Raw genomic sequence first — 17817 nt, forward strand, 5'->3', positions numbered from 1 at the left:
GTCTTCCTTCTGACCCCATATAAGGATAGTTAAAACCCTTTAAAAGAAATTACAATAAATAACTTCATACTGAAGAGAAACGTAAGGTATAAAGTGCTGTTTTCCTGGGCTGTTTGAATTTTACCAATCCTAGAACCAAAGAAAGGAATCTGTAAAGGAAGCTGTCTTAGTTATCTAGTGCCGCTGTAACAGAAATACCACAAGTGGATGGCTCTAACAAAGAGAAATTTATTCTCTCACAGGCCAGGAGGCTAGAAGTCCAAATTCAGGGTGCCAGCTCCAGGGGAAGGCTTTCTCTCTCTCTTGGCTCTGGGGGAAGGTCCTCGTCATCAACCTTCCCCTGGTCTAAAAACTTCTCAGGGCAGGGACCCCACATCCAAAGGACACGCATGCTTCTGGCTCTTCTTGCTGGGTGATAGGAGGTCCCCCTCCTCTCTTTCTTTTATATCTCAAAAGAGATTGATTTAAGACAGCACCTAATCTTGTAGATTGAGCCCTGCCTTATTAACATAACTGCCTCTAATCCTGCCTCATTAACATCATAGAGGCAGGATTTACAACACAGAGGATAATCACATCAGATGCAAAATGGTGGACAATCACACAATACTGAGAATCGTGGCCTAGCCAAGTTGACACACATTTTGGGGGAACACAACTCAATCTATTAACGGAAGCCTATGGCAGCCTTCTGCCTAGAGGAAATTAGCTTGTTTCCTGGTTCTATGAGTATGCCCATACCTGACTGGCCACATCTTATGCTGGGTCCTCTGTAGAAACTACACTGGCCCTTTCTATAGCATAAGCAAAGAAATATTATCTTTATTCTTGTGCCTTTTGACGGCACTGGGTTTTTGGCCTAACAACTTTCTCTAGTTCCTGCCTCCCCACTTCACATTCTCTTTAAACCACACTAGTCACAAAAAAAAAAAAAACGAAAATGCTTTCTACCTTAATGCATTCATATACATCGTATCTCTCCTTCCTCCAAGCTTGTACACTGTCTTGAGAGCAGCAGAACCAGCCAGTGCTCCCAAATTTTGCTTAAAGCTCTCTTATTTCTTTCCACAAATATTTATTGAGCTCCTACTATGCACCAGGATCTCTTCTAAGAACAAGAGCCACATCAGTCAACAAAATATGCAAATAGCCTTGTGCAGTAAGTCATATCGTGCCATACTACCCTGAAGAAAGACAAGGCAGGTAAGGGAAATGTGGTGAGTGCATGCGTGTGTACGTAAATTTCAATAAAGTGGTAAAAGAAGGCCTCCCTAAGAAGGAGACTAAGAAGGAGTGCTGCAATAACAGCAATACTACGAGTGAGTGGTTTTAACAAACAAATATATTTTCTCACAGTTTAAGAGGTGAGAAATGAAAATTCAGGGCACCAGCTCTAGAGGAAGACTTTCTCTCTGTGTTGTCTCTGGGAAAATGTCCTTGTCTCTTTTCAGCTTCTGTTTCTTGGTTCCTTGGAGATCTCCATGTGGCATGGCTTCTTTTGCTGTTTGCTTAATCTGCTCTTTTATATCTCAAAAGAGGTTGATTTAAGACACACCAGGTACTAATACTCCCTCATTAACATAACAAAGAAAAACATATTCCCAAATGAGATTACAACCACTGGTATAATGTATTTTTATGCAAATTACATGTGCCTTCTGCATCTGTTTGCTGGATACACCCTCCCCTCATGAGGTTTTCATAAGCATGCTGTGCTAATTTTTTTCTTTTTTTTTTACATCAACATTTGACTTGGCAGTGCTTGTGAGGGTGCCTCATGGCGGGGAGGGCACAGACAACAAGCAAACGCAGATGGGGCACATTATTTGCAGATGGTGGTAGGATTTACAACACATATTTTGGGGAGATACAACTCAATCCAATCCATAACAGGTACACCTGTCCAAAGATCTGAAGGAGGTGAAAGAGTATGAGCGCCATGCGGTTTTCTGGGGAAAGATGATTCTAAGCAGAGAAAAAAGCAGAGAGATGTGCTCAAATGCAGAAACCCTGAGGCAGACGCATGCTATTTGAAGAACAGCAAGATGGTGCCACTTCCCAGAGCAGAGTGAGCGAAGGGAAACTAATAGATGATAAAGTCAAAGAGGAAACAGAGCCAGACAGGGTAGGGCCTCATAGGCCATTTTATGGATGTTTGCTTTTGTTATGAGTGAGAGCGGAAGCCATTGTAGATATTGAGCAGGAGACTGACATTTGTAGGTTGAAATTATCACCCAACCTGATGAGCTGAGAAACAGCCATAGGTGGGAAAGGGTCAAAACGGGAAGAACAGTTAGGAGGCTATTGTGATAATCCAGGCCAGAGATTATGGTGGCCTGGACTGGGGGGGGGGGGGGGGGGGGCGGGCAGCAGAGATATGAAGAAGTGGTTGAATTCTGGATGATTTTGAAGGTGGAACTAACAGAATTTAGCAACAGACTGAATTTGGAATACTAACAGAGAGGAATCAAGAATAGCTACAAGTTTTGTGGCCTGAGCAACTGAAGATTTAAGGTTACCATTTATAGGAAGGGGGAAGATTTGGGGAGGAGCCAGTTGGGATGAAGGACAGTGTCTATGAAGCATCCAAGAAATGGAAATATTGAGTAGGCAGTTAGGTATATGAATCTAGCAATAAAGGGAAAGGACAAGGCAAGAGATACAACATATAGATGGAATTTAAAGACATGAGACTAGATAAGATAGCCTCCTACGGATCAAGTGTAGGGTAGAAAAGGCGAGAAGTACATAAGACTGGATAGTCATCTTTTCATGGCTTTCTTCTTCCTAGAAACACAAAGTTGTTGTTGTCAGTTACCTTTGAATTGATTCTGACTCATGTCAACCCTTTGTGACTCAAAAAGAGCAGACGTATTAAATTAATTTCTTTCCATTTAACACGTAAGGTAGGATTAGCTTGTGAAAAGTAATTTTAGACATGTAGGTGGGTGGACACGCACACTCACATAATAGCTCTGAAGAAACAGAGGCAACGTTGAAGGGTCTGTTTCTGAAACTTGGCCCGTGATGAATATAACAGCCGTTACAGGCCTTGAGGCAAATCTTTCTTCTTGGGCCCAAGTCTGATTATTTGAGTGTGTGCTATGTATTTCCACACTACAGAGCACAAGGAAATCTTGTGTAGTTTCATCACCCAGAGATAATAGATGACTGTTCTGATTTTTTGGAAAAAGTAAGAACAGCAAATTCTTGAAGATAATTCCATTCCCCCGCCCCTGCCCAATTCGTGGCTTTGTTTGAAACTTCAGTTTTAGGAATACCTTCCAGAAGGTGATTTCCTTTTCCTTTGTGAATTGTAAAATAACGTACTCCAGTCAAGAAAGATTTACTTCTTTAATGAGCCTCTGTGAAACCCAGGGGTTGCTTGAGGGGGACCCTTTTGTACCAAGCACTGTGCTGGGCATTTCACAAATGTCCTCATCTAATTGTCCTGGTATTCCTGAAATACTGGTATAGGGAATTTTTCCGTGTGTATGTGTCTGAGAAAGCGAGATTCAGAGAGGCTGAGTAAATGGTCAAGTTATTAAAATAGGTCTTTGTTACTCAAATCCTGTGTTCTTTTCTCTGTTTACCGCACTGTGTATTTTTTTACAACTCTACCTTCCCATATTTCTTCAAAGATTCTATCTATGGTTAAGCCCAGCAGATCTTCCTGAAGTTGTAAGTCCCCCTGCTGTCTGTTTCTTCCCTGGAATCACTCAGATGACTAAGCATACATTTTAACACTAAATTGGGTGTTCTTGGGTGGTAGAAATGGTTTGCACTGGGCTGATAATCAAAAGGTTGAAAGTTCGAATCTATCCAGTGTTAGCTCAAGAGAAAAGCCTAGTACTCTACTTTTTTAAGGCCATAGCCATTGGAAACCCTATAGCATGCAGTTCTGCTGTGCCACATGAGGTTTCCATAAGTTGGAATTGGCCCCACGTTAAGAGGTTTTTAGGTTTTTGTGTTGACAGCATCTTCCCTTGGCAAACTCTCCTGTGCGTTCAATGTGCAACGTGATCAATGTGCAACAACGTAATCCTCATTGCTCTGGAATCACTGTTTGTTATCATTGCACAGACCAGGCATCTGAGGCACAGAAAAGTGAAAAAATGTTCTCAAAAAATCAGAGGCCAAAACATGGGTCCAGATTCTGTTCCCCAGTGACAATACCTGTCTTTCGGCATATCCTACCTGGTTGGGCTTTGTAGACGTTCAGTGAAAGGATTGTGCAATTTAGTGAATCAGATGACTTCTTGTATTTGTGCACATTTCTCTGCCATTTGCTTCCTTGGCCTCCAGAAACCCCAGACTCATTTGATTACCCTTTAGTGTTTTTTGTTGTTGTTGTTGATCCACCTTATTATTCCTAGGCAATGAAGAAAAACTGTCTTAAGACATGAGGTTTTAATTTTGATGACTCTAAAACCAGAAGACGTAGCAGCACCTAAATTCGCGCCTTTCAGCAAATATAGATTGGCAAAGATTAAAAAGATGGCTCACACTTACGTGCTGTTGGTAGAAGTGTAAATTGGTACAAAAGTTTGGCAATACCTAAAACATATTAAATTTGTGTTCCCTTTCATCTAGTAATTCCACTTATGGAAAGCTACGCTCCAGATATGGTCACATAGCTATGAAATCAGGATATCTGGGCAGGGTTATTTGGACCAGAATATTTGTTTATCGTAGCATTGTTGAAAGAGCGTTCTTACATGGCTTTCTAAAAGAAAAAGAGTTAGCTCTGAATTTATTATTTTAACTAATGCTACAAGTTTTGTTCTCTCTATGTGAAAAAATTTGAAACCATAGTTAAGTGAGAAAGAATGAAAAAAAGTGTGTATTCTCGATGCTACAACCTGTAGAAGGAGCCCTGGTGGCACAATGGTTAAGCACTTGGCTGCTAAACAAAAGGTCCGCGATTCAAACCAGCCAGTGGCTGCACGGGAAAAAGACCTAGTGACCTGCCCCCATAAAGGTTACAGCCTAGGAAACCCTATGGGGCAGTTCTACTTGTCATATACGGTCACTATGAGTTGGAATCGACTCAGTGACGCCCAACAACCCCCCCATAGATAAACATTATTAATTTGATGTGTTTCCTTTTAGTTCTTTCCTGTACACGTTGTGTACCAACATGATTTTTTTCTGCTTTTCCCGTATAACTTTATAATGGTAGCATTTTCCTTTTATTTAAACTTACTGTAAGAATTATTTTTAATAACTGCAAGTTTCCCTATTATATGGGGAGATACAATAAATTCAGCTTAACTGTCATGTAAGATATTTAGTTGTTTCCAATTTTGCTTTGAAGTACTCTGATGGCGACTGGCCAAAAAGTGCCTACACTTTCCTTTTTAAAATTAATTTCTGTCCCATGTATCCTGAAGGATAAGTGTCAAGTCAGTTCCCTCTAATTTGTTTCTGTCTTGGTGAATCACCTTTATGGTTGGAAGAATAAGTCAAGAAGTTACTATCGTTACAGGAAATGCACATTTTTCTTTTTATTTCAGCAAAGCATCTGGTTTCAAGGTATAATTTTAGAGTGGCACATATTATATTATTGTAATCTTTTACCAATACGTAGTATGGTATCTTTTACGACCTTAGACTCTGGAGTCACCAAGCCTAGGTTTGAACCTTGACTCCAGTAGCTGTGTAGTTTTACATAGATTTTTTATCCACTCAGAGCTTCCGTTTTCTCATCTACAAAACAGTGATGACAAAAATACATACCTTAAAGTCTAGATATAAATATTAGAGATGATGCAAGGCACAGAACTCAACGCATAAACCACTTGCCCTCAAGTTGGTTCCGACTCATGGCAACTCCATGTGTGTAGAGTAGAACTGCGCTCAATAGGGTTTCCAGTGGGTGATTTTTCAGTAGATTTCTGGGACTTTCTTCCCAGGTGCTTTTGAGTGGACTCAAACCTCCAGCCTTTTGGTTAGTAGCTATTCACTAAACTGTACCACCCATGGACTAAATTCAACACGTCATTGTCGTGTGCTATCAAGTCAATTCCAACTCATAGAGACCCTATAGGACAGAGTAGAATTGCCCTGTAGGGTTTCCGAGGCTGTAATCTTTACAGGAACAAATCACCAGATCTTTTTTTCCCATGAAGCTGCTGGTGTATTCAAACCACCGACCTTTTGGTTGGCAGTAGAATGTTTAGCCATTGCACCATCAGGGCTCCTTGTTCAACACATACCAAAACCCCAAAACCTGTTGCCATTGAGTCGATTCCAACTCATAGTGACCCTATAGGTCAGAGTAGAACTGCCCTTAGAACTTCCAAGGAGTGGCTGGTGAATTCAAACTGCTGACATTTTGGTTGGCAGCTGAGCTCTTAACCACTGCGCCACAAGGGCTCCAACATAAAAAAAAAGGTGCTTAATAACAGATAGTCATCATTATTATTGTTACTTGTTGTTCATTATTCACACTCTTCTTCGATATTATTGCAGTTTTTGTTTTGTTTTCGCCACACTTTCTTCACTTCTAGCCAAGAATATTTTCCTCTGTTATAGACTGTATCAAATTTACATGTTTATTTTCTATAACTAAATCCTCTCTTCTCCTCCTCTTTCTCTTTTCTCCCCTTTCCCACCCCAAATATTGCTAAAATTTTAATTATGTGTTATCAAAATTAAAGTAAAAATGATGACAGATTCATGAGTTGCCAATTATCTTTCATATCTATACAGACTACCCATACCAACTGCATTTGAATTGATTCTGATTCATGGCGACCCCATGTGTGTCAGTAAAACTGTGCTCCCTGGGGTTTTCAATGACTGATTTTTTATAAGTAGATCACCAGGCCTTTCTTTTAAGGCACCTCTAGGTGAACTCAAACCTTTCAATTAACAGCCGAATGCATTAACTGATTTGCACCATCCAGAGACTCTCTGTATGGGTTAAAACCAAAAACTAAACCCGTTGCGGTTGAATTGATTCCAACTCATAGCGACCCTATATGGGTTGGTACTTTTTAAATTGGAACTACTAAATTACTAATTTATTTTTTATCTTTCAACATTTCAGTAAAATTTAGCACAGTTCTTCCATGCGTACAGTAACAAGGGCCTTGATCCATTAAGACTGAGTAGAAGTGTGGGGCATATAACCCTTTTAATTCTCTGGCTCACCTCATGAACAGAAACTTTAGTCTCAGTTTGAAAGTTCAGTGCAGACTTCAGAATGGAGAGGAGGGGAAGGAGAAAATTGATTTAACCACATCATAAGTTAATAATACCTGTTTAGATCTCTTTATTATACCCTGTGGTTTTCTGGATCCCTGACTTTGGGTTTTGCTTGAAAGCACTTTGTTTTTCTCAGGGAAAATACTCAAAAGATCATGAAAGGGCCACCCGTTATGAAGAGGCCTATTGTCATTATGAGGAGCCCTGGTGGCACAGTGGTTAAGTGCTCAGCTACTAACTGAAAGGTCAACAGTTCAAACCCACCAGCCACTGTCTGGGAGAAAGACTTGACAGTCTGCTTCCATAAAGATTACAGCCTTGGAAACCCTATAGGGCATCAGTTCTACTCTGTCCCCTAGGGTCACTATGAGTTGGAATCAACTTGACGGCAACGGGTTTGGTTTGGTTTAGTTTATTTGGGAGGTGATCCTGGAAAATAGGAGTAAAGGAGTAGAAAAGGTAAGCTAGGGATGGTTGAAAAGCTTTGGAAAAGATGATCTAATAAGCAGTTTTTGGCTGTGGGCAATGGAAGCTCATCCCTGCTGGGGACCCAGTAAGGAACCATGTAGAACGTACCTCAGAGAAGGAGGCGGAATCATTCGCTGTCTAACTTTCATATCCCATTGGTCGAAGGTTGCCCCCAGGGTATCAGCTATTCTGCGCTTTGGGTTGTCCCTGTGTACAGCTGAGTGACATTCTGTAGATTTGGAAAAAAGCAGAGCAGAGAGACACCCAGCACCTGTGTGATAGAGGACTGGTGGGGGGTGCTGTAAGTGTCCACCATGGTTGTGTTATAATCACCTGGGCCAAGGAGATGTCCTGTGGTGCTCCAAAGCAGGTTCTACAATCCTGTCCTGCAGCTCTTCTTCAACTACCTGGTAAAAAAAATTCAACGATGCATCTTGGATACATTTCCAAGTGGGTACATGCACATGGGAGATATATATATAAACAACCAAAACCCATTGCCGTAGAATCAATTCCAACTCATAATGACCCTATAAGGCAGAATAGAATTGCCCCATTAGGTTTACAAGGAGCAGCTGGTGGATTCTAACTGCCAAACTTTTGGTCAGCAGCCAAGCTCTTAACCACTGTGCCACCAGGGCTCCATATATATATACACATACACACACACACATATATATATATAATTTTTGTTGTTGTTGAGAATAGACACAGCAAAACATACACCAATTCAACTGTTTCTACCCATGCAGTTACTGACCTGATTACATTCTTTGAGTCGTGCAACATTCTCACTCTCCTTTTCTGAGTTGTTCCTTCCCCATTAACATAAACTCACTGCCCCGTAAGGCTCCTATCTAGTCTTTCCAGTTGCTGTTTTCAGTTTGATCCCATATAAATAGATCTTAAAAAAGCATAATGTTTAAGGCAGACATACTTTACTAGTTAAGCTAAACTGTTGTTTGGTTTTAGAGCCCTGGTTGCACAGTGGTTAAGAGCTATGGCTGCCAACCAAAAGGTTGACAGTTTGAATCCACCAGCCACTCCTTGGAAACCTTATGAGGCAGTTCTACTCTGTTCTATAAGGTCACTATGAGTTGGAATTGACTTGAGGCAATGGGTTTGGTTTTGGTCTATTGTTTGGTTTTAAGAAGACTTTAGGGGACATTTTTGGTTTAAGTTTTAAGAATGATCTCAGAGCAGTAGTTTTCGGGTTCATCCAGCCTCCATGTCACCATAAAGTCTAGAATCCATGAGAATTTGAAATACTGTTCTACATTTTCCCCCTTTTACACAGGATTTTCTATAGAATCTTTTATTAAAATGTAATGGTAGCTGGGCACCATCCAATTCTTCTGGTCTCATGGCAAAGGAGGCAGTTGTTTATGGCCACAATTAGCCACACATCCATATCTTCCTTCAATTCCTGACTCTTCTTCTTCCTATGTTTCTCCAGCTGAATAGAGACCAATTGTTGTGTTAGGTAGCTGGTGCTTTTTGTTTTTAATGGCATTAAATGAATATTAATGAATATTATATGGAGCTAGCTAATCATTTGAGGCATACAATGCCAGCTTTTGTCTTCATTTTACTATGTGAAGGAACATACTGGTATGCTCAATAAACCTCCATAAAACCAAGTGTGATTATCTTCCTGTAAAGCACTGCTTCTCAAAATCTTATGTACACATGAATCACCCACAGATCTTGCAAAAATGCAGATCTGACTTAGCACGTCTTGGGTGGGACCTGAAATTCTACATTTCCAACAATTTCCTAGGTGATGCTGGTCCACAAACTGTGCTTTTGAATACAGGGCTCTAAAACCAAATAGCCAGAAGGAAACTTGTACATTGTGCAAGGAGTTTTTATAAGATTCTGGAACATTTTCTTAAAAATAGATGTATTTAACTGAGATTCAAGAGTATCTAGATTCCAGATACAAACTTGCTTTGGGACCGTTGTTGCTGTTGTTGTTAGGTGCCATTGAGTCAGTTCCAACTCATAGTGACTCCATGCAGAACAGAATGAAATTCTGCCCAGTCTTGCACCATCCTCACAATCGTTGTTATGCTTGAGCCCATCGTTGCAACCACTGTGCCAGTCCATCTCATTGAGGGTCTTCCTCTTTTTCACTGACCCTCTGCTTTACCAAACATGATGTCCTTTTCCAGGGACTGATCCCTCCTGATACCATGTCCAAAGTATGTGAGACATATTCTCATCATCCTTGCTTCTAAGGAGCATTCTGGTTGTACTTCTTCCAAAACAGATTTGTTTGTTCCTTTGGCAGTCCATGGTATATTCAGAATTCTTCACCAACACCACAATTCAAAGACATTAACTCCTCTTCAGCCTTCCTATTCATAGTCCAGATTTTTCATGCATATAAGGCAACTGAAAATGCCATGACTTGGGTCAGGCACACCTTAGTCTTCAAGATGACATCTTTGCTTTTCAACACATTAAAAAGAGGTCTTTTGCAGCAGATTTGCCCAATGTAACACATCTTTTGATTTCTTGACTGCGGCTCCATGGGTGTTGATTGTAGATAAGTCTTTCCAGTTCTCTGAGAGCATTTTAGACATGATTCTTGTTCAGATTGCTTCCATCTTAGTATTTTATGACCCAATGTGTTCATTCTTCTGCTTTCAAAGAGAATATGCCTCCTGTCTCCTGAGTTGTATGCACATACGGGGGCAGGCTAGCATATAAAACTGAATTTAGGATATTCCAGGATCCCTGAGTGTTTACACTGTCCTCACTACTCTTATTAGTTGAAACTAGATGAATTAGATTAGAAACCTAGATGTCAGATAGATATCTCAGACTTAATGGATCCAAAAGAGAATTCTTGATTTCCCACTCAAATCTGGTCCTCCATGTCTTTGATCACAATAAACAGTAACTGTGTGGGAGAACAGGCAAATGTGAAAACACTGAGATCATCTTTGAACCTTCCTTTGTCAAATCCTTCACATTCTACCTGTCAGAATCTACCAGCAAAACAGGTCTTTTGTGTCTCCACTTTTCTGTGTAACACCATCTCCACTATTATGTTCATATTCGTTTCCCTCATCTATTGCAACAGCTTTCCAGCTAATGGGAACCCTGCCCCTTCTCTTAGCCCTCCGTTCTCTTACAATTTTATTTTTTCTTTATTGTTTTGTATCCAAAATATGCTTATTGGGATGGTTTCTCACATATCTTCATTCACGGTACTTTTATTATTGCTTCCATCTGAAGGAGCACCCTTCAGTAGACCTTACTTTTCCTCCTGAAGCCTAGCAGAGGACCACGAGGCAGCCAACGCACAGAACTACTGTTTGTACATGGCTAAAGACCATGGTGATTTTATGGCATCCTGGGCATTTCACATCCAGGAAGTAGGAATCAGGGCTGTATGTGCATCAGATGCTTCTTCTTGTGTTTCTTCTTCTCCTCTGGACAGGAATGAAGAAGATCCTTTGCGAGAGGCATGGTTTTGTGAGGAGGTCATCACCACTGGAAAGGCCAAATTTATTTAAGAAATCACATTATGTCTTTCCTTCACTTAAGTCTTTAATACCTTCCAGTGCAATTTAGAATATAATAACAATTCCCGGCATGTAGGCCCAGCATGGTCTATAAGGAAGGCCATGTGATCTGGCCCCTGCCTACCTCTCCACTGCCTCCTAGCTCACTCTGCCCAACCACAGTGGCTGCTCTTCTTTACCTTGTACGCAGGGAGCTAGTTCCTGCCTAAGAAGCTTGGCCTTTCCACCTGGCCTGAAAATGTTTTGATTCGATGGATTTTATAGTGGTTTTCTTTTTAGCTCATCTGAAATTCATCAATATTTTCTTTTGCAAACTATATCATATATACAGCCATTATAAGTCTTAATCTGGCACATAGAAAAAAAAAAAGACTTATGAGAAAATAGAAAGAAAAAACTAAAAAAGAAGCCATGATTTCAGTCCTTTCTATGCTTTCTGTCTGTCCTTCATGATTTCCAATTTGCTGTATATTTTTTTTTTTTTTTTTTTTGTATGCTAAGGCAGGTTTCTTTCTTTTTTTTTTTAAGGCAGGTAGGTAGGGAAACCCTGGTGGCCTAGTGGTTAAGTGCTACAGCTGCTAACCAAAAGGTTAGCAATTTGAATCCACCAGGCACTGCTTCGAAACTCTGTAGGGCAGTTCTACTCTGTCCTATAGGGTCGCTGTAAGTCAGAATCAACTCAGTGGCAATGGGTTGTTTTTTTTTTTTTTTTTTGGAAGGCAAGTAGAGTTTATACAGACTACCTAATAAGTGAAAACCATTACCTGCGAAGAGGTACATTTTGATTTAGTGCTTCCTTTAATGTAAGCTTCTGAAATGGATGCACTCATTCTCTCAAGTTCTTAATTGTATTTTGTTTCTCATTTACTTGAGAAGAATATATAGGCAGGCACCCAATGAATGTGTGGAGGAGATTAACACAGGGAGAAGAGAAAGATGTTAACATCTATAAAATGCCCATTTAATCTTCACAGCAGCTCTGCGTTATCATTATCCCTGCCTTAGACATCTAGTGCTGCTGTCACAGAAACGTCACAAGTGGGTGGCTTTAAGCAGCAGAAATTTATTTTCTCACAGTTCAGAAGACTAGAAGTGTTAGTTCAGCGGACCAGCTCTAGGCGAAGGCTCCCTCTGTCGGCTTTGAGGGAAGATACTTGTCCTTTTCAGCTTCTGTATCCCCGGCTTTCCTTGTTTCCTTGGAGATTTTTATGTGGTATCTATCTCCGTTGGGATCTATGTCCCCCAGTTTTGTACTTGCTCTGATGTTGAATCTGCTCTTTATATAACTCAGAAGGGATTAGGTTTTAGGATACACCCCACAGTGATATGGCTTCATTAACATAACAAATCAAAACCTGTTTCCACAAATTCCAACACATATTTTGAGGGGACACAATTCAATCCATAACAATCCCGCTTTTCAAGGATGAGGAGACAAAGCCTTCAGGAGGTGACTTCACTAGTCGGGCAGCTAATACATAGCTTATGTTGTTGTGTGCCATTGAGCTGATTCTGACTCTCGTAACTGGTGGGTTGAAACTGTGACTTTTTGGTTAGCAGCCGAGCTCTTAACTACTGTGCAAGCAGGGCTCCTTGGAAACCCTGTGAAGCAGTTTTACTCTGTCCTGTAGGGTCACTATGAGTGGGCATTGACTGGACAGCAATGGGTTTGGTTTTATGGAATCCTCACAGAGGCAGATCCCTGGGTCTTCTCTCCCACGGAGCTGCTGGTAGGTTCAAACAGCAGACCTATCAGTTAGCAGCCAAGTATTTAACTACTGTGCCACTAAAGCCCCTCACATAACTAATATGTATACGGATTTGAAACCAGATCAGCCATGGAAATTTCTAGTGAGATTTCATTGTATTGGCATCTTTCACTCTGAGACCGATGGAAATAAGTTTTAAGAATCCTGAGTTCCCCCAGGAGAATGTTTAATTTGGGGGCTTTCCATTTCATGATAATCTTCAAAAAATTATGAAAGCGTCTTTGAGATCATCTGGATGACCAGTTAATGTCACTGCTTGTGTCTACACTTACGTCTATAATCACATGATGCCAAGGACTCCTGTTGTCATTGTCTGGGGCTAATGAGGGAAGAAAGAGATAAGCTTAATAAGCAATGATGCTTTTAAGCCGAGCCAAAGCTCATTAGCCTGGCAAGCTACACTCATATGAAGGTTTCATAGTAATTGAAATAGAGAAAAGTGGTGAAAGGTTTAGGATGCCACATGGTACAAAGAATCCAGCCCATGGGTCTCAAACGTTCAGCATTATGGCTGTGAGCATATTCACATCGCAAGCAGCAATTTAGATTTGGCAAATGGCATCATTTATAATATTAAATTAATGCTTTTAATTCTGAATGTGTTGACTATTCAGGTTGGCTTTCATGCAATTTTAAAGTATGGTTTAATAGTTGCATTAGAGCTATAAACAGAGGTACTTACGCTTCATTATGTTTTTACATATTTAAGACTCTTTAATAAAAATAACCAAATCTAGACTAGGGAGGCTATTATGTGTATTTATGTATATGGGGTTTTTTGGTGGTATAATAAATAATGATATATTAATTATACGATGTATAATGATAGATATATAGTGTGTGTGTGTATATATATATATATACACACATACATGCATATAACCAGTTGCCACTGAGTCAATTCTGACTCATAGTGACCCTACAGGACAATAGGACAGAGTAGAATTGCCTCATAGGATTTCCAAGGAGCAGCCAGTGGATTCAAACTGCCAAAATTTTGGTTAGCAGCTGAGCTCTTAAACACTGCATCACCAGGGCTTCATATCTATATATATACAAATATATACACACACACACACATATATACATATATACTACATACCTATATCTACAGACGTAGATATACATACATATAGATATATATAAACAAACAAAAAACCCAAACCCATTGCTGTCAGTCGATTCCAACTCATGGCGACCCTATAAGACAAGGTAGAACTGCCACATAGGGTTTTCAAGGAGTGGCTGATGGATTCAAAGTACAGACCTTTTGGTTAGCAACCAAGCTCCCCGTAGATATAGATTTATACATATATATATTGTTTTCCTCCTTAAAGGGTTCTATATCAAAGTATCTTAGAGTATGTTAATCTCAGAAAAATTGACTCTTTGATCCTCATTCTTTATTGAGGGCTCGTTCATCCCTGGCCCCTACTCACTAGATGGCCAGTAGCACTCACCTCACCTCAGGCGTGACAATGAAATGGATCTCCTGATAATGCCAAGTGTGTCTTGGGGGGCAACACTGCCCCCATTTCAGAATAACTGCTGTATACATTACTCACATATAGGAAACATGCCTTATTCCATGCTGTGTATGGGGTCGTGATTGAGAAAAAGAAAAAAAATCAAATTCCTCTTCTCACACCAAGCTGTAAGGATCACATGAATTCTTTTCCACTTTTGTTCTGAAACCAGCATGCAGCCCTCCTTGTTCTGTCCCTAACCACCCAGAGCTACGTCAGACTCCACAAGTTATGGTCAGAGTCGTCCAAACTGCAAAGTCTGCCCAAGACCACAAATGCCAACCACAAGCTTGGGAGTCCCCATGTCACCCTCATTTTTGACTTGCTGGCTACAAATTAGGGGTTTTCACACTTCCCCTTCAGGATGCCAGCCATAAGCTCGGGAGTCTCCAGGGTCCCCCTCACTTCTGGCCTGCTGACTACAAATTTTGAGGTTCTTTCTATCCCTCAGGGTACCAGCCATAATCTTAGGGTTTCTACCCCCTCACATCTTACTGGCTCCCGCTACTCCCTTGGGTTTGATAATTCACTAGAATGACTCTCAGATTTTAGGAGAACACTATACTTACGAGTATAATTTTATTATACCGAAAAGTTCACAAATGAAAAGACACATAAGGCAAGATCTGGAAGAGTTCCCAACATGGGCCTTCCGTGTCCCAAAAAAGGATGGGCTTACTCCCATATGTATCAGAGTCTTTTACCAACCAGGAAGCCCATGGACCTTTGGTGTCCAGAGCCTTTATTGAGGCCTCATTGTGTAGGCATGATTGATTGAATCAGCCCACCTCCTCTGAGATCAGCCGATATCATAAGATGGTCTTTCCGTCCTGGCCAGTGCCTACCTGAGACACTTCATTAGTGTAAACTCTCAGGTGTAGCCTATAGATAACAAAGACATCTCATATCCAAGTGTTTAGAGTAATCTCTGTAGAATCAAGGACAAAAAACCAAATTAGGTAAATTTATATAAACATCACAGGTTGGAAACTCACAAAAGCATCAACTGCCTTCTTGTTCACTAATGAGTAAATGATCCTGAGAATCCATATGTAGGCTGTATTATGAGGAGGGCATTGATGATAGTTCAGCTGTAAACTTCTTTCCTTAAATGCAGAAGGCCCAGATTTATTCCAGGCAGTGCATATGAATCACAGCTTCCAGTGGAAGCTTATATGCTGCTGTGATGCTGAACAGGTTTCCGCAGAGCTTCCAGACTAAGGGGGACTAGAAAGAAGGGTCTGGTGATCTACTTCCAAAAATCAACCAATGGAAACCCTATGGATTATAATAGCCCAATCCACAATCTATCACGTGGGTGATACAGGCGTGGGCAGTGTTCCTTTCCCTTGCTCACGGTCACTGTGAGATGGGGGCTGATTTGATGGCAGCTAACAACAGTATCACATCAGGAAAAAATCTGGCAATGGTGCGGGGGGCATGGAAATGGTGGAGGATAGTTGTCTACATTTAAAATGAAGATACCTGGCTTTCCTTTATGCACCGTTGTATAGATACCTGGGACTCAGTATGTGAGTCTCCATCTTCATTTTCTGTGTAATCAGTTGGGGAGAAATGTTACCTAGAGCCTTTAGTGGAGACCAGGAAATGGTAGTGTACAAATAAACAAAAGAATAGACACAGTTCGAGATGTTGTTGAGTACGAGAATCAAGGTGTGTTAGTGGAGGCAGATGCTGAGTTTCGTATTTTTTGTCCATTCTGACTTGAGGGCATGCAGCTTGAATGCAAGTCAAAGAATGTATACTGTGCATACTATCTTAAGTTTCTTTTGTAAAGTGAACTACTTATGATGAATGAAATTGTTTTGGGAGGTATTTCATGTGTGTGTTTGTGTGTATTTTAACTCTCAAGACTAATAGCTGGTTTCTTTTAGTTTTGCTTTTGTTTTAACTTATATTTTCAAATAATTTCAGACTTTAAAAAAGTTGCAAAAATATCTCCCCTGAAGAGTTATTGTTTTTCCCTTCAAAATTAATAAATACCTTTTGGAGAGGTTTATTGAAATTGTGCAAATTCCTTAGTTCTCATCAAACTTTCCCCAACTGGTTTTGTCATCATCTGCTCATCCTTGCCAGAATAAATTATGACTGTCTTGATAGCCAAGCAGTTATTTTCTGATTCCAACATTTCTTCTACATTTATTAGTTTGCGTTCTATTTCAAGGAATAGCTTTCTCTTCTCCCTCATTTATTTGTATCACTATGGATTCTTTTTTTATTTCCTGGGATATGATGTTTTGATGCTCAAATGTTTTAAATAGATCTCTCTAACAAGATAAGGATTAATGATTAGTATTAACTACTTACTCTTCTCTCCCTCTTGGCCAAGTGCTCAACTACTAGACTAAAGAAAGGTTGGCAACTCAAACCCACCCAGCGGCACCTCAGAAGAGAGGCCTGGTGGTCTGCTTCTGAAACGTCATAGCCTTGAAACCCCTATGGAGCACAGTTCTACTCTGACATATGGGGTAACCATGAGTCAGAATAGATTTGATGGCAACTAACAACGCCAACAACAGTGTAGCATATTAGTTAATTTGGCAGTCCTTCGGTGGCGCAAATGGTTAACTTGCTCAGCTGCAATTGGTTTGCGTGTTTTGGTTTGGTTTCTCAGGTATCAGGGTAATCTGGCAGAAGCTGTGGTTGCTTCCAGGGTTGAGTGCCAGTTGTGCTTCACTGGCTCACTGGAGTGGAGCTGAAGGAGCAGAGATCACTCTCCTCTTGGATGCTGGGAACATTTTATTGTCTTTAACTAGGCTGACAATTCCAAAGAAAGGTGGTCCAATGGAATACAGAAATTATCAAACGATATCGTTAATATCACATGCAAATAAAATTATGCTGAAGATCATTCAAAGGTGGCTGCAGCGGTACACCAACAGGGAACTGCCAGAAATTCAATCCAGATTCAGAAGAGAACATGGAACAAGGGATATCATTGCTGATGTCAGATGGATCTTGGCTGAATACAGAGAATACCAGAAAAATGTTTACCTGTGTTTTATTGACTATGCAAAGACATTTGACTCGTGCATCATAACAAATTATGGAAAACATTGCTAAGAATGGGAATTCCAGAACGCTTAATTGTGCTCATGCGGAAGCTGTACATAGACCAAGAGGCAGCCTTTGGAACAGAACAAGAGAATAATGCGCGGTTTAAAATCAGAAAAGGTGTTTGTCAGGGTGGTATCCTTTCACCATACTTTTTCAATCTGTGTGCTGAGCAGTTAATCCAAGAAGCTGAACTATATGAAGAACAGGGCATCAGGACTGGAGGAAGAC

General features: G+C 40.5%; 1 pseudogene; it reads right to left on the reverse strand.

The window, feature by feature from the left end:
* Positions 1–10907: 10907 nt before the first annotated feature.
* LOC111752160 (small ribosomal subunit protein eS27-like) lies at positions 10908–11275 on the reverse strand (annotated as a pseudogene).
* Between the last annotated feature and the right edge of the window lie 6542 nt (positions 11276–17817).

This window comes from Loxodonta africana, chromosome 27 (assembly GCF_030014295.1).
Source record: "Loxodonta africana isolate mLoxAfr1 chromosome 27, mLoxAfr1.hap2, whole genome shotgun sequence".
NCBI classification, from domain to species: Eukaryota; Metazoa; Chordata; class Mammalia; order Proboscidea; family Elephantidae; genus Loxodonta; species Loxodonta africana.